At 37.6% G+C, this 13379-nt stretch overlaps 2 long non-coding RNA genes and 2 pseudogenes across 3 annotated transcripts; 3 read left to right on the top strand and 1 right to left on the bottom strand.

The window, feature by feature from the left end:
* The first annotated feature begins 1493 nt into the window (after positions 1–1493).
* Positions 1494–4853, top strand: LOC117215907 (annotated as a pseudogene).
* Positions 4854–6184: 1331 nt separating this feature from the next.
* Positions 6185–8723, bottom strand: LOC117215906. The gene is made up of 3 exons (XR_004489244.1): positions 8572–8723; positions 7513–7598; positions 6185–7043 (listed from the first exon to the last, which is right to left on the bottom strand). It is a non-coding gene; the product is annotated as an uncharacterized LOC117215906 (long non-coding RNA).
* Positions 8598–8716, top strand: LOC117215908 (annotated as a pseudogene).
* A 155-nt stretch (positions 8724–8878) lies between the features above and the next one.
* Positions 8879–11714, top strand: LOC117215905. Of its 2 annotated transcripts, none has more exons than XR_004489242.1 (5): positions 8879–8911; positions 9233–9296; positions 9566–9665; positions 10542–10599; positions 11634–11714. It is a non-coding gene; the product is annotated as an uncharacterized LOC117215905 (long non-coding RNA). The 2 variants fall into 2 exon arrangements; XR_004489243.1 differs by having other exon boundaries at positions 11623–11676.
* Positions 11715–13379: the final 1665 nt, after the last annotated feature.

Genomic DNA, 13379 nt, shown 5'->3' with positions numbered 1-13379 from the left:
GTCCTAACGCGATGTAAAAAGGGAAAAAGGAGGAAAGAAGGAACAGGGAAGCAAAGAGAAGAAACAAATTTTTCATTTTCTCGAAACTGGATCAAGTTTCAGGCTGCTCGCCAAAGAGTCTGTAGCTAACGAGACAAGATTAGACAAACCACGCTTTAAAATTTCCACAGAACTATAATAATCCTCGAAATCAATACGATTCGTCGATCCATCGCCTGATTAAAAAATGAGATAGGATGAAGCTCACTAGTCGGCTTTTGAACTTTCAATAGTGCTTACGGCTCGTATACTCTAGTTTGAATGCTACAATGTAAGCCAAGTCAGCTGTAACTAGCGTTCGCGTGATTGTCGCTATCTATTATTCACGCGTTACACGTTCACCAGACAAACGCGTCTACCGGTTGACATTGTTTTCTGTCCTGAGTTTCAAAGCAATTATGTTGCTTCGTGTAATCAGATCTCGCCAAACTAACGATAAGTTCTTGTTTGATCTTACACAGTTACTAAAACTATACAAGTTAAACCAATCTAGCCTAAACAAGTAATGTCGTTATATATTCTTTTTTAAATCTATATATTGTTTAATAAACCGTGGTTAGGATATAGTAGCTGACAAAAATATTCGGACAAATATATTTGTAGAAACATTTTAGGAGTGTATTATGCATAGTGGCACCATTTAATACTGTACTGTGACTATCATGGTCGTGTTGGTATTATTCGAAACTAATCTGAAAATCTGTATGGAATTTGTAAGATATTTAGTACGAGTACTGTGCATTACTGATATGTACACAACCGAGACGAGATAACGAAGGTACTGCTCTCCATCGTTCATCGCTACGCGTTGCTAGTAGCAACGTATAATGCATATATATCTCGCAAAGACCATAAAAGTACCCAATGGAACCACGTTTAATATTTGATAATAATGTCCCATTACAGTTTCGTCATTTTCAATTGATTAAACACGACCCTCTCTTTAAAAATTAGAAGATAAAATACGTAATACAAATCTACTCGAAATCTTTTAAACCTTACGGACGACTACTTATGGTCTTTAAAAGCAGCAGGGATTAGCAGAATATTAACTGCGGATTTTTCTCGAGAGGCTCGTAAGGATGAACAGCGACGAGTATCTAGAAGCTATGTACTCACCTGGTCAAGGAGACTCCAACACCAAGGACGTTGGAAGTTTCGAGAAGCGATGATGGAAACTGAAGTAGCACGTCAGGTCAACTCCGGCGAAAACTGCTAAAGAAAGAAAAATCCAACTAATTTGTTTCCAACAATAAAATGAAATTAATTTGTTTCACAAATTATTAACTGGATATTATTAAAAAATTATTCAAAATTCGCTTGATTGATTCACGGCCCGGGACATTTGGGTCATACCATTTTGGTAATGGACGAAAATGGCAGAAGGAAGAACGACCGTTTTTTTCATATTTCTCTTTCCCCGGGAAACGATGGAATGCCCGAGCACCTTGTTTCATTTCTTCTCGACATCAATTTCAATCTTTTTAAACGAAATATAATCTGAACGATGAAAAGTTCATTCAAATAATGCTCCGCGCCAGACACTCACGAAAATTAAGAAGAAACACGGAAAATTCGCGAATAAAACGGATTTCTTTGTCCCAGTGAGATAATAAATCTCGTACACGTATTGGTTTTTAAAATCAATATATCCACCAATGTGCACTCGTTTAACAAGGGTGATGGAACGTGCCAAAAATCTCTCAAGAGGGTCTTGGCAACGGAAGTGTCGAAAATGTCACAATTATGAATGAAAAATTCGAATAGTTGCTGATTTTACAGTCGAAACCGATAAAGAACTCCAGATATTCCCCCAATTAATTTACAATAAATTCGCGAAAATGATCGATTGCTGACGTCATTGTATTCTAGAAAGATTGTAAAACGATAAGAATTTATTGAAAAAACTTATATTCGATGATAACACTTCTAATAAGAGTACTAAGAGGAGCGATTCTGTACTCACCTTCCTGCCTCGAAGTACCGAACGCAATTAACCGTCCGCCCAGGATGGAACCGTTCGGAACTTTTGTAAGTCACTGCACGGCCGCTGCCTATGGTGGAAATGTAATAGATATAAGTACAGAGCGCGTGAGCGAACTAAAAACGCGATAGAGAAGTAGAGAGAGGATGTTCCGTCCTTGTCTAATGACGCGCACTTGTACAGGAAATATGTAACAGCGGTATACGAGCAGCGTCAGTGTCCACTAGTGTGCATGCCTGATTAAACATGGACAGGAAGTATCTATACATGGTGTTCTCTTTCTATTTCCATGTTGCATCCATCTTTCTATATCCATGTTGCATTAGGAGGAGAGTCGTATTTCGGAACGTCATCGGAACATATTATACCTTGTATGTGATTATTTGGAACACAATGGGTGAGTATATTATAATTAAAATATATTCCTAGTTCCAATTCTTTTGAATAGTGTCAGTGACCAATCGAAATAGAAATCAGTGGACATCATGGAAAGAGAAGGCGAAACCAAATTTGAAAATTCGACATCGGTAATTCAGTAGTTAAGAATAACTCAATCGATTATGTAGATTAACTAGTTATAAACAAATATATGAAGTATAAATTCAAATTATTCTTATCCATCTAAAAATTGGAAATTAAAAAGCAGAAGACAAGAAATTATCTTCGAGGATTTATATAGTAAATACATTCTTTTGCCTGTCTTACCTAGAGATAAAACAGTTGTTTGATGGTTATCTTATAGTGTTCAGTCATTGCGAAAAATATTTTTAATTAGTTAAAAACTATAATTAATTAAAAACTACATTTTTTTATGTATATAGACGTTAGCGATGTATTATTCCGGGAAGCTCGTCTATCTCCCGAACATCGGGTTTGCGACAACATCGATTTGGAAATTATCGTTGCAGAGTATGAAAATTATTACAAGATGAAATTTCAAAAATATCCCATATTGTGTAAGAAAATAACTGGAAGGGAAATGACGAGGGAAGTGACAAATGCAAGCAAAACGTAAGAATTTAAATTATTTAACGATATTAAACGGTATTCAACGTATTCAACGTATCGTATTCAACGTATCGTATTACAATATGATCCAGTGTTTGTAGAAGTATTGAGACAAAAGCCAAATCTGTTAGTAAACAAGCGAGAAGTGAGCCTGTGAAAGAGACGAATCTACAGCAGAAGATAACTGATGACAATGCGAATCATATTAATCTCGCAATGACAGTGACGTCAATATTCCCCAATGAGAGTGATGGACGTTCATCAGAAGAGCTATTTAACGTCCCAATGGAACAATCCATGCAATCGAAGATATTGAAATGCATTGCAAAGCTTTATTCAGATAATCCGGAATTACGAAAGATTGCTGAGGACATCTCATGCGTAAGTTATTTTCGATTAATATACGTATCGTAAAGCTTTTAAACGATAAAATTCCCGTCGATAAACCGTCCAACGTATATCGACAATGACGTGATTTCAGTAACGCTTCAAATATCAAATTACGTAACACTTACTTAATATAGAGAAGACGCCATTTTATCTTTGTATCGTCACAGGAGATCATAGTAAACAAATTAAATGTACATTGGGATGACGTTATAGGCCTAGAGGAATGTAAAACCGCTGTTAAGGAGGCCGTTGTGTATCCCCTTAAGTATCATATCTTTTTTGATGGCCCGTTTTCCCCCTGGAAAGGTATTTTGCTGTACGGCCCACCTGGTACAGGTAAGATACTCGTATTCTTTTCATTTCTGTACGTGTTTACAAGAAATATACAAAACAGGGAAAACGAAGTTAGCGAAGGCAGTCGCGACAGAATGCCATTGCACCTTTTTTTAACATAACTGCCAGCTCATTGGTCAGCAAATGGAGAGGCGATTCCGAGAAGTATATACGTGTAAGTTGCTTTGTCTATGTAAGTTTCTTTGTTCCTTTGTCTATGAAGGAGAGATTCTAGGTATAAAAAGATTTGATTTTATTTTTCGTCATTTATATATAAATAGAATAGTTGTTTGGAAAACGAAATGATATCATATTCGTGATGAGGCAATGAATTTAAGGAATTTCGAATATAATATTTAATGAATAATACATTTGTTAAACTGAACAGGTTTTATTTGAACTTGCCTATAGTCATTCGTCTACAATTATTTTTATCGACGAGATTGACTGGATCGCCACAAATAAAGGAGACTGTATATTGTCTGAACCTGCAAAGAGATTCAGGTCAGAACTTCTTTCTAGATTGGATGGATTAGTGTCTAATGAGAATTCTAATGTAGTTCTTCTGGCTACAACTAATTCCCCTTGGTACGTATATCACGTTATTTCAATGTTTTCTAAGTAGAAAATATCGTAATATTTCTCCAAATTCCAAATATGTTATTGTGTTGTTTGAAGTATTCCTTCATTATTATTAGTATAATAGAACGATAATATTTATTGTAAATATGTTATTAGGGGCATTGATGCAGCTTTACTCAGGCGTCTCGAAAAGCAAATATACGTATCATTACCCAATGAAGTTGCTCGACTTGGTATATTCAAATTATACCTTAGCAACCACTTATTAGAAAATACAGATATTGTAAACCACATAGTAAAATGTACTGAAAGATATTCTTGTGCAGATATAAAATTGCTTTGTAAGCAAGCGTGGCTACTAGAAATAAGCCCGATATGGAGGAGACTTGAAAAGAAAGAAACACCTGTTACCACTTTGAAATATGAATTAAAAAGTTATGAAATATTAGCAAAATTGTTTAAAAAAATGTCACCTACAGTTATGCAAATAGATAAATATGATACGTGGAACAAATAAATACGCAATCGTAAGGACAGATATTGAAAAATATAAATAAATGGATTATCGTTCGAGAAATTTTTATTACCATCATATGATATTGCTCCATATCATGAAATATATACATGCCGTAATAGGAATACTATCATCAAATCTCTTCAAATGAGGGAGTGGCAAATGACGATGCGTATTGACAAGATTGCTCGATGAAGATCAATTACGTACTGTGTCCGCGGATTCCAAAAAATGAGTCCCTAAGTAGATGGAAAAAGGAGAGGAAACAGATAGATCACAAAGAGCTACTTATTGTAAGGGAAGAAATCTAAAACTCCAAATAAAGAACAAAAAGGAACAAGCTGCTTATGACGCTATCGTTCCTGGTCTTCCGTGTTCGGTCTCAATTACTCTTGCAGTATATTGTAGCAGGTTGTGTAGTATATTTGAGCATATTGTATTATATTTTGATGCGTACTATCTCTTCGATCACTTGTTTTCACCATTAAGACAAAAGAATAAAATGCTGATTGAAGATGCTTATTGTGACCTCAACTTAAGAAAGGAAATACTTCTTTTGATGTATATTCGAAACTGGAACATGTATCAACCTCGATGATGACCTTCATTGTTAGATTGAACTTTAGGTTTAAAAATTTGTATTTCAAAATGTGGTAGGAAGAGGATAAAACAAATTGTTAGTAATACTGAAAATTACATTTATTTTTACTGAAATCACTGAAATTAATACTAAGATCAGTGAAATTATTATTTTTCTAAAAATATTCAAGCCTTGAACTTTTTTTCGTGGGGAGATCCTCATGGACACTGTCGGGGTAGTGTCGGACTTACCGACTAAAACCCCACGATAGTGTCACACAGTATAGAAAGCACGATATAAAAACCCCCCAAAATAAGCGCTCGAATCAATCTGTTAAAATATTTTGACGCAGTCTCTTGTAATACTTTGAATCATTCTGTAACATTTTGTACCGTTACTCTGTTAGATCTGCATAATAAACTCTGTTATCATATATAAAGGTAAATTTCTTCACCTTGGCCTACTTGACGCTTAATAAAGGTGCACCGGGACCTCTTTCGAAATTCAAGCCTTGAACTGCTCCGAATATTCATCGGATCTGAGTATTGGATACAGAAAATATCTGGGTAAATTTAGTCAAAAAATGTTTTCGCAGAAGGGAGTCAGTTTCAAACAGTAAGTTAACTTGAGAGAATTAAATTACAAAGTTCTGGCAGAATAACATAATTTTGCATAAAAATAATAAAAAAATGAATACGTCGAAACATTTTACAAAAAAGCAAAGCACGAAGTGTTATAAAAAGTGAACGAAAAGTGAAGTGAAGTGAGTTTATTCGTTTTACAACATATTTTATATAACATGCTCTATCAGTTTGTTACCTCAAATTTGCCTTTTATTTAAATTTTCTTACATAATTTTCATAATATATTCATAAAGTAATATTGAATATATAGTACAATTCTATAGACCTACTACGAGAAACAGATCTTAAAAACAGCAACACTAGTAAAGTAGAAGCGTTCTTCAAGCCTAAATCCAAATATGATACAGTGCTGAAAAAGTAGGATTACTATATCATAACAAGCAAAATGTATCTTCATAATCTATGTGCTACTAGCGATTTTCCACATGTTCAACGAGATATGCAGTACAGAGGACGTATAAATGTGTTTCTTTATTTTTGTTGAGTCACAAATCAGAATATTGAGTATGTTATTTTCCCGCGGATTGTAAAATCATAAATTGTTAAAGTGTCACGGCTCATTTTATTATCGTAACATCTGTTCAAAATTTGTCAATGCGACCTGGAGATTACGGTAGTGAATATGCAACAATCGAATGCCCCAGCGAGAAGGGCTCGGTCATTATATTTATTCTTATCGTGAGTTCGATAACAAAATATCGAGTTTAACAGTCGTATACAGAGCTCGATCATTCTGGATTATAGCCTCTACGTCTACGATTCCTTTTTGCTTTTGGCATTTCATCTACATTGTAATAACAGTTTTGACAAATGATACGGTCGAAGATATTTTAATAAGCGTGTTGGAGTAATTGGTAACAGTAAGTGAGTAATTATCCATACACCTCCGGGTGATAGGCTGGAAGTTCTCCATCCCAAGGACCGTAGAGTTCCTCTCCTTGTTCTTGTTCATAAAAAACGATGCCCGTACTGTATATAATAGGAAAAGTTTTCATTATTAACGTGTTGCTTTTGTTTGTTGTGTTTGGTCCGCCTGTTTGAATGCTCGTCACTATCTATTGCGAGCGCGTTAATTTTAATTTATTTATATGTATTGACCATGGCATTCCTTTTACTTCGATTTCAATATTATGGTACTTGAAAATATTGGGAACTTTATGAGGTTCTGTATATCCGTTTGAGATTTCCCTCTACTAAGTTCTTTCATTAAATGTAACAAATCTACCATTTTGAAATTTTGTTTATTGATCCGTCTGTTGTAATATTCCTTAGATTTTATTTTCGATTTTATCAGTGAGGTGGTAGGACGTGTACGGTGCCAAAGAAATACTCCGCGGATTGATTTAACAATGAGTTTATTAATTATACGTGGAAGACCTGATAGTTTTACCAGCACGCGTTACCTGGGCCGTACTGGTATTGTTCTTCGCATACTCACCGTTTACTCGACTTCACTGATCAGTTGTATCTCTCTGCGTCTCTCTAGCCTTTCCTCGTTGCCATTCATATAGGATACCGAGGTGCCTGAAACAGAATGTTTTCTTCTGGGGTAGGGAATCAGTTTCCTTTATCGAAAGCACTTGCGCTTTATTGTAAATCATAGGGTCTATTCTTTGACGACGTCCTGACCTCGGACGTCACATTTCACAGGCCAGCACGTGCGCTTCAGCCCTGGAACTTTCTTTATGGCCATGAACCGCTACAGTAGGAATTTTAAGGGAGCACTTGGTCAATAGATCCTGTATGGTCAGGACATATTTGTTTCCTTTTTGTGTTCTCGATGATGTAACCTAGACGTCCAGTAATAATTTTCTTCCCTTTGTCATCTTTCAATATCCCCGCTACGCACGTGTTCGTAACCGTCTGCTATTTTGGTTATATACGCCTTCTTCCGATTATTTTACGGAAGGACCAAAGGGATATCGGTGGGCCATTAGGCCTATTGAAGTTTCCCGACACTTTCGGCCCGTCGGCACCTACGCTTTATCGCGACACTGTATGTGTTTCGTCGGCCTTTCGTAAACAGTGTTCCGGCGATGCTATAATATGTATCAAAGAAACCGTTGGAGAGAGAATTGTTCTTTGCGCTACAGATCTTCGAAAAAGCGTACATCGAAAAAGCGTAATCTCATACATTTTTATTATAAATTAAAAATTTCTCGTCTCGTAACTTGATAGATTGATCGTGGGAAAATTAACGGATCGACTCAAAATGTGTGTTACTTATCACGTAGTCTCGATATTCTACGACAATTAATGGACGAATGTAACATTTAAACACAATAACGATTTCGTCAAATTCCATCGGCATCAGTTCTACCCCATCAACACCTTTGGTAGCCGAAGTTATGCACAAGTAACTAACTAAACACCACCCTTAAACAACCAAAATCAAAACAACAACAATAACGACGCTGCAGTCAACAAAAATATGTGAGCAAAATGCAGTACTCAGACAACAAACACAACAAATTACAGTCATGCTACAACTACTTACAAACATGTTAAGTAAAAAATAGAAATGCCAACGCCCTGGCCGCGCTGAGTGCACTCGTTCCCGTCAGATCACGAAAGTTAAGTAGCGCCGGACACGGAGAGTACTTGGATGGGTGATCGCCTGGGAACTCCGTGTGGCGTTGGCGAAGCGCGCTAGGCCCGCCGCGCCCCTCGGTGAGGTTCAGGCTTGGTGCGCTCACGTCCACCAGCAATTCACCACTTAATAAACATATCAATCACCGCTAAAAGCACTAACGATCGCAAACTAGTTCATCACTACCGGCATCAAGACCTCCTTCGCATGACGTTAGACCATCCTCGAATTAACCCTATCTCTTGAAGTAAGTACCTCCTTATATATCAATAGTTAACCATTAAATAAATTAAATCAGTAAGTAAGCAACCCACTTAATATCACAACCTCTTAAAGTAAGTACATCCCTTATAATACTATAGACAAAAACCAAACTCCATACTTTTATATCACTAGTCAATTATTAAAACATAATAACTATACCTAATACATAGTCACCTATTATAGTAAAATAGCCTAATATATAATAAATCTCATAGTACCATATTAATAGTACATTAATAAATAAAATATATATTATATGATAATGAGGTCCACTTACTAAATGATCATTCAAATCTACTTTCAGATATCGAAAAATCTCGCTCACCTAGCACTACGCCAGCCAAGGCTTACCTCTCAAGTAAGAATAAGTACGTAAAGCAACTAAGTACATCCTGCATACATGCTTACAACGAAGTAATAATTAATAATACACACAAACATTGATAGATATATGGAAAGTTAAAGCCTTATTCTCTAGTCAATTATTAATAACACAATTTAATCGTACAACTCTAAAATCAAAAGTCGATTATAATAACAGTATCCTAATAAATAAGTAAAAATACTCTACACTCCATAATACCTACTCAATGTCAATTAATATAATAATATAATTAAAATAAACTCCTCTTCGCAGGATAATTCTTCATTCTACTTTCTAAGATCAGCTCCTTCTTTGCTCCTCAACACATTCATCACCCAATTCTCTGCCTCGTAGGAGCACGCACTTATTAGAAGTAAGTACATCATTCCTAGTACATCTATTTGAATAGACAAAATAAATATAAAGCATAAAGCGTAACATAACAATCTGTTACGACCGATCGCGGAGAGACGCGGTCGCGAGGAAAACGCGTCAGCGAGAGGCGTAAATTCTCGCTACGATTCGGTGAATCGACGCCGCGAAATAGTCGTTCCCCTGTTTCGGGTAGGATAACAGAGGTGGTTGATTGAATATTACACAGTAGTAAGTTAGGTCACCGTTTATTCCACAACTTATAACGAGGATAGTTACACTGGTGCGTATGTACGAGATGAGTGAGTGACTGATCTGCGGGAGTGTATACCCGCTCGAAGGATGTTGACCGTTCGAAGGATGTGAAATCAGTGTCGTTGGGAGACGATGCTGTCTCGGTGGAAGGCTAAGGATCGGTCCCTCCAGCGCACGGGACCATCGGATTTGTTGGAGCCGATGTTATTTAGGAGAGTGAGGGAATAGGCTTCGTTTTTAATTGGTTAAACGAAGGTTGGTGGATTAGGAAGGGTCTTAGCTGCCCTTGATAGAAAGTTGTTATTAGGAAGCATCGTACGTGGAAAAACCCAACTTTCCCTTGCCAAGCCGTAGTAAACAATAGTCTTTAGAAACTGATTTAGAAAAGGACATTTGTTGGGTCTGAAGGACCTTAACGAGCAAATTACTCGGGTTTATGACGGGTACTTAGGCTATTGAGGGTACGCCGTACGGAAGAGCGGACATCTGGTGTCCGTCTGGCCCGCGGTGTGTGACCTGGGCCAGGCAGAGAGTCGCGCGGCGTAACACAATCACATAGTCAAAATCAAACAAGAGAATATAATAATCCTCTTAACAAAACTAACTCGAGGCCTGCTTACAGGCATCAAAACCTCCTTCGCTAGACACATGCCATCATCAATTTATCACTATCACTCAAAGTAAGTACCTCATATACATAAATACATAAAATATAAATTTATTGTCATTATATAGTAAATAGAATCAAACATATATGTCGGAGATGAAAGGACACCGGAGCCTTCCCTCTGGAACTTCGGGAAAATCCGTAAAATTGTAATTAAAGTTTACAGTCGTAATTAAACAATCTGCTGTCATCCTGCCCAATTGTACTTGTTTGCGATTTGTGATAATAAACTTGGGCTCAAGGCGACCACCAGTCGCCGAACGTAGCCGCGGTCAACGGGACGGGCGCTTCGCCTAACAAAGGTGTGGAGTTATAGTATGACCCTCGTTAAAAGAAATACCAATAGAGGTACGTGACAGTAAAACATTCCAACGGTTCCTTCGGACAATGAATACCTGATGTTGAGGCACGTACACAGCACAAATCCAGTTAGCCCGAGGACCCGCTACAAAACCTGGGTTTTTCCGGCAATTAAGATTTTCCAAACGGACAGACAGTCTTTGTCCCAAACTGACCAATTGACAGCGACGTCAATTTCCCTTACTTTCGGAACGAGGGCTATCCTCGACAAATCCGATGGTCTCGTGTCCTTAGACACACCCCATCATAGTTTTCCTCTGTGGCATCATTGAAACGAAAATTCATTCTTTCCTGAGATCCCACCGACGAAGGGAGCAGCGCCTGACGATCAGTGAGTTTGAGTTAGAGCAAGTATATCTTTCATCCCGTTGACCGTGGATTCGTCATCGGACCTAAGACCAACGTCACTAACATCACAAGTGCCCAACCACCGCTGTTGATTGTCGAATCGGTAATGTCCATACTCGTAGCATCAGGCCGTATCTTCGTTATCACACAACGATGGCCAACTCCAAGGGAGGTCTATCAAACGCCCACAACCCTGTTCCTGACTGTTCTCCGACATATAAAAACTAAATATAAACTAACTCTCTCTACAAATCAAGTAACAATGGTCCATTATTAAAATGAGCATAGATATCCTAGCGAGATCCACTTCATGAATAATAATTCAAAGTCAATTTTTAGATATCAAAAACCTCGTTCCCTAAACACTACGCAAGCCAAGACTTACCTCTCAAGTAAGTACATTAGTAAAAGCAAGTAAGTACCTCCTTCATATATGCTTACAACCAAGTAATAATTAATAAAACACATAAACATTGATAGATATATGGAGAGTTAAAAACCTCCTTCTGTAGTCGATATTAGTAAACAATTAATCGTATAAACTCTATAGTCAATTACAATAAACTATCTGCTGTTAAATAGGTAAAAAATGCTAAACTTCATCGTACCTGCACAATGTTTATTGCCATAATAATAATATTACTATTATAAAATTAATATAACTTTAATATAATTTAATATAAAACTCCACTTCTCAGGATATTCTGTTCTACCTCCTAAAATCGAAACCTTCTTCACACATCACCGCACTTCGCCCAAGTCTTACCTCGTAGGGGTACACACCTATTAAGAGTAAGTACATCCTTTCCTATTGACATGTCGAGTCACGATCCGAGTCCGGGCTCGAGTCGCTATCACGGTGAGGACTTGGGGTAGGTAATGATTCTTCACTGAAGCTATCCATCTTCTTAGACCACGGAAGTGACTTTTATTGACACAAACAGAAAGGTTACAGAGTTGACGCAAACTGACGATGATCACACACTTGCAACACTAGTGACAATGGTCTTAGGTTCACTAACAAATACGCAGCCAACGGGATGGTAGGTGTACGTACTCTATGTCAGATTCTTTGGTGATATTCACTGACCGTAAGGTGTCAACCTTTTCGTCGATGAGATCGCAAGCGAGAGAGTGAGTTTCCGTCCCGATGATGCCACAAAGAAGAACTATAACGGGGTGTGTCTAAGGACACGAGATCATCGGATTCGTCGAGAAAAGCCTTCGTTCAGAAAGTAAGGAAAATTGGCATTGCTGCTAATTGGTCAATCTCCCTATCGGTGGTTAGAAAAAGATGCTAGCCGCCCTCGAGGGAAAGTTGCTAGTGGGAGACGCCGCTCGTTGAAAAATAGGTCTCCTCTATTTTCCCGTAGTTGGGACAAAGACTGTTTGTCTGTTTGAAGGACTTTAGTTAGCTAAATCTTAAGATTTGTAACGGGCCCTCAGGCTAGCTGAACATGTACTGCGGAGACGCATCGACATCTGGCAATCATCTTACTCGAAGAATAGGGTCTGCGTGTGGCGAGTTACGGGACAGAGACCGTTGGAATGTTTATTGCCGTGTGTTACAACTATTTCATTTTTAAAGAGAGCTATACAATTACTCCATGTCTTTGTTAGACAAAGCGTTCATCCCGTGACCGCGGCTACGTTCGGCGACTAGCTGTCGCCTCGAGCACAAGCTCACTATCATAACTCTCAAACAATTACAATCGGATTGAATAACTACAATTGTTTAATTCCAGCTATAGTAGACTCTAGGTTACAATGTTGCGAGATTATCCAAAATTCCAAAGGCTCCGGTGTTCTTTCATCTCCGACATATATTACACTCCGAAGACCTCGATAACCCTCTTGTACGCACGCTTGTTGTCAACCGACCCCACCAGATTCTTCTAACAGCTTCGAATCGTCTTTGTCTCAACTGATACCTGGACGCCCTCTGACGCTTACACACACATTCACATGTACAGTGTAAATGTATCATCTACCTAACAGTAGTAAAATTTATTGTACGAATCCAAAATAGTGAGGGTTCAGAGTGCTATAATAAAAAAGATATCGAGCGCTAATTTGGAAAGGTTT

The sequence above is a fragment of the Bombus bifarius genome, unplaced genomic scaffold, assembly GCF_011952205.1.
Source record: "Bombus bifarius isolate JDL3187 unplaced genomic scaffold, Bbif_JDL3187 scf7180000009858_frag, whole genome shotgun sequence".
In the NCBI taxonomy this organism is placed as follows: domain Eukaryota; kingdom Metazoa; phylum Arthropoda; class Insecta; order Hymenoptera; family Apidae; genus Bombus; species Bombus bifarius.
The sequence above is the reverse complement of the archived record's forward strand: the minus strand, read 5'-3'. Positions and strand labels throughout refer to the sequence as shown.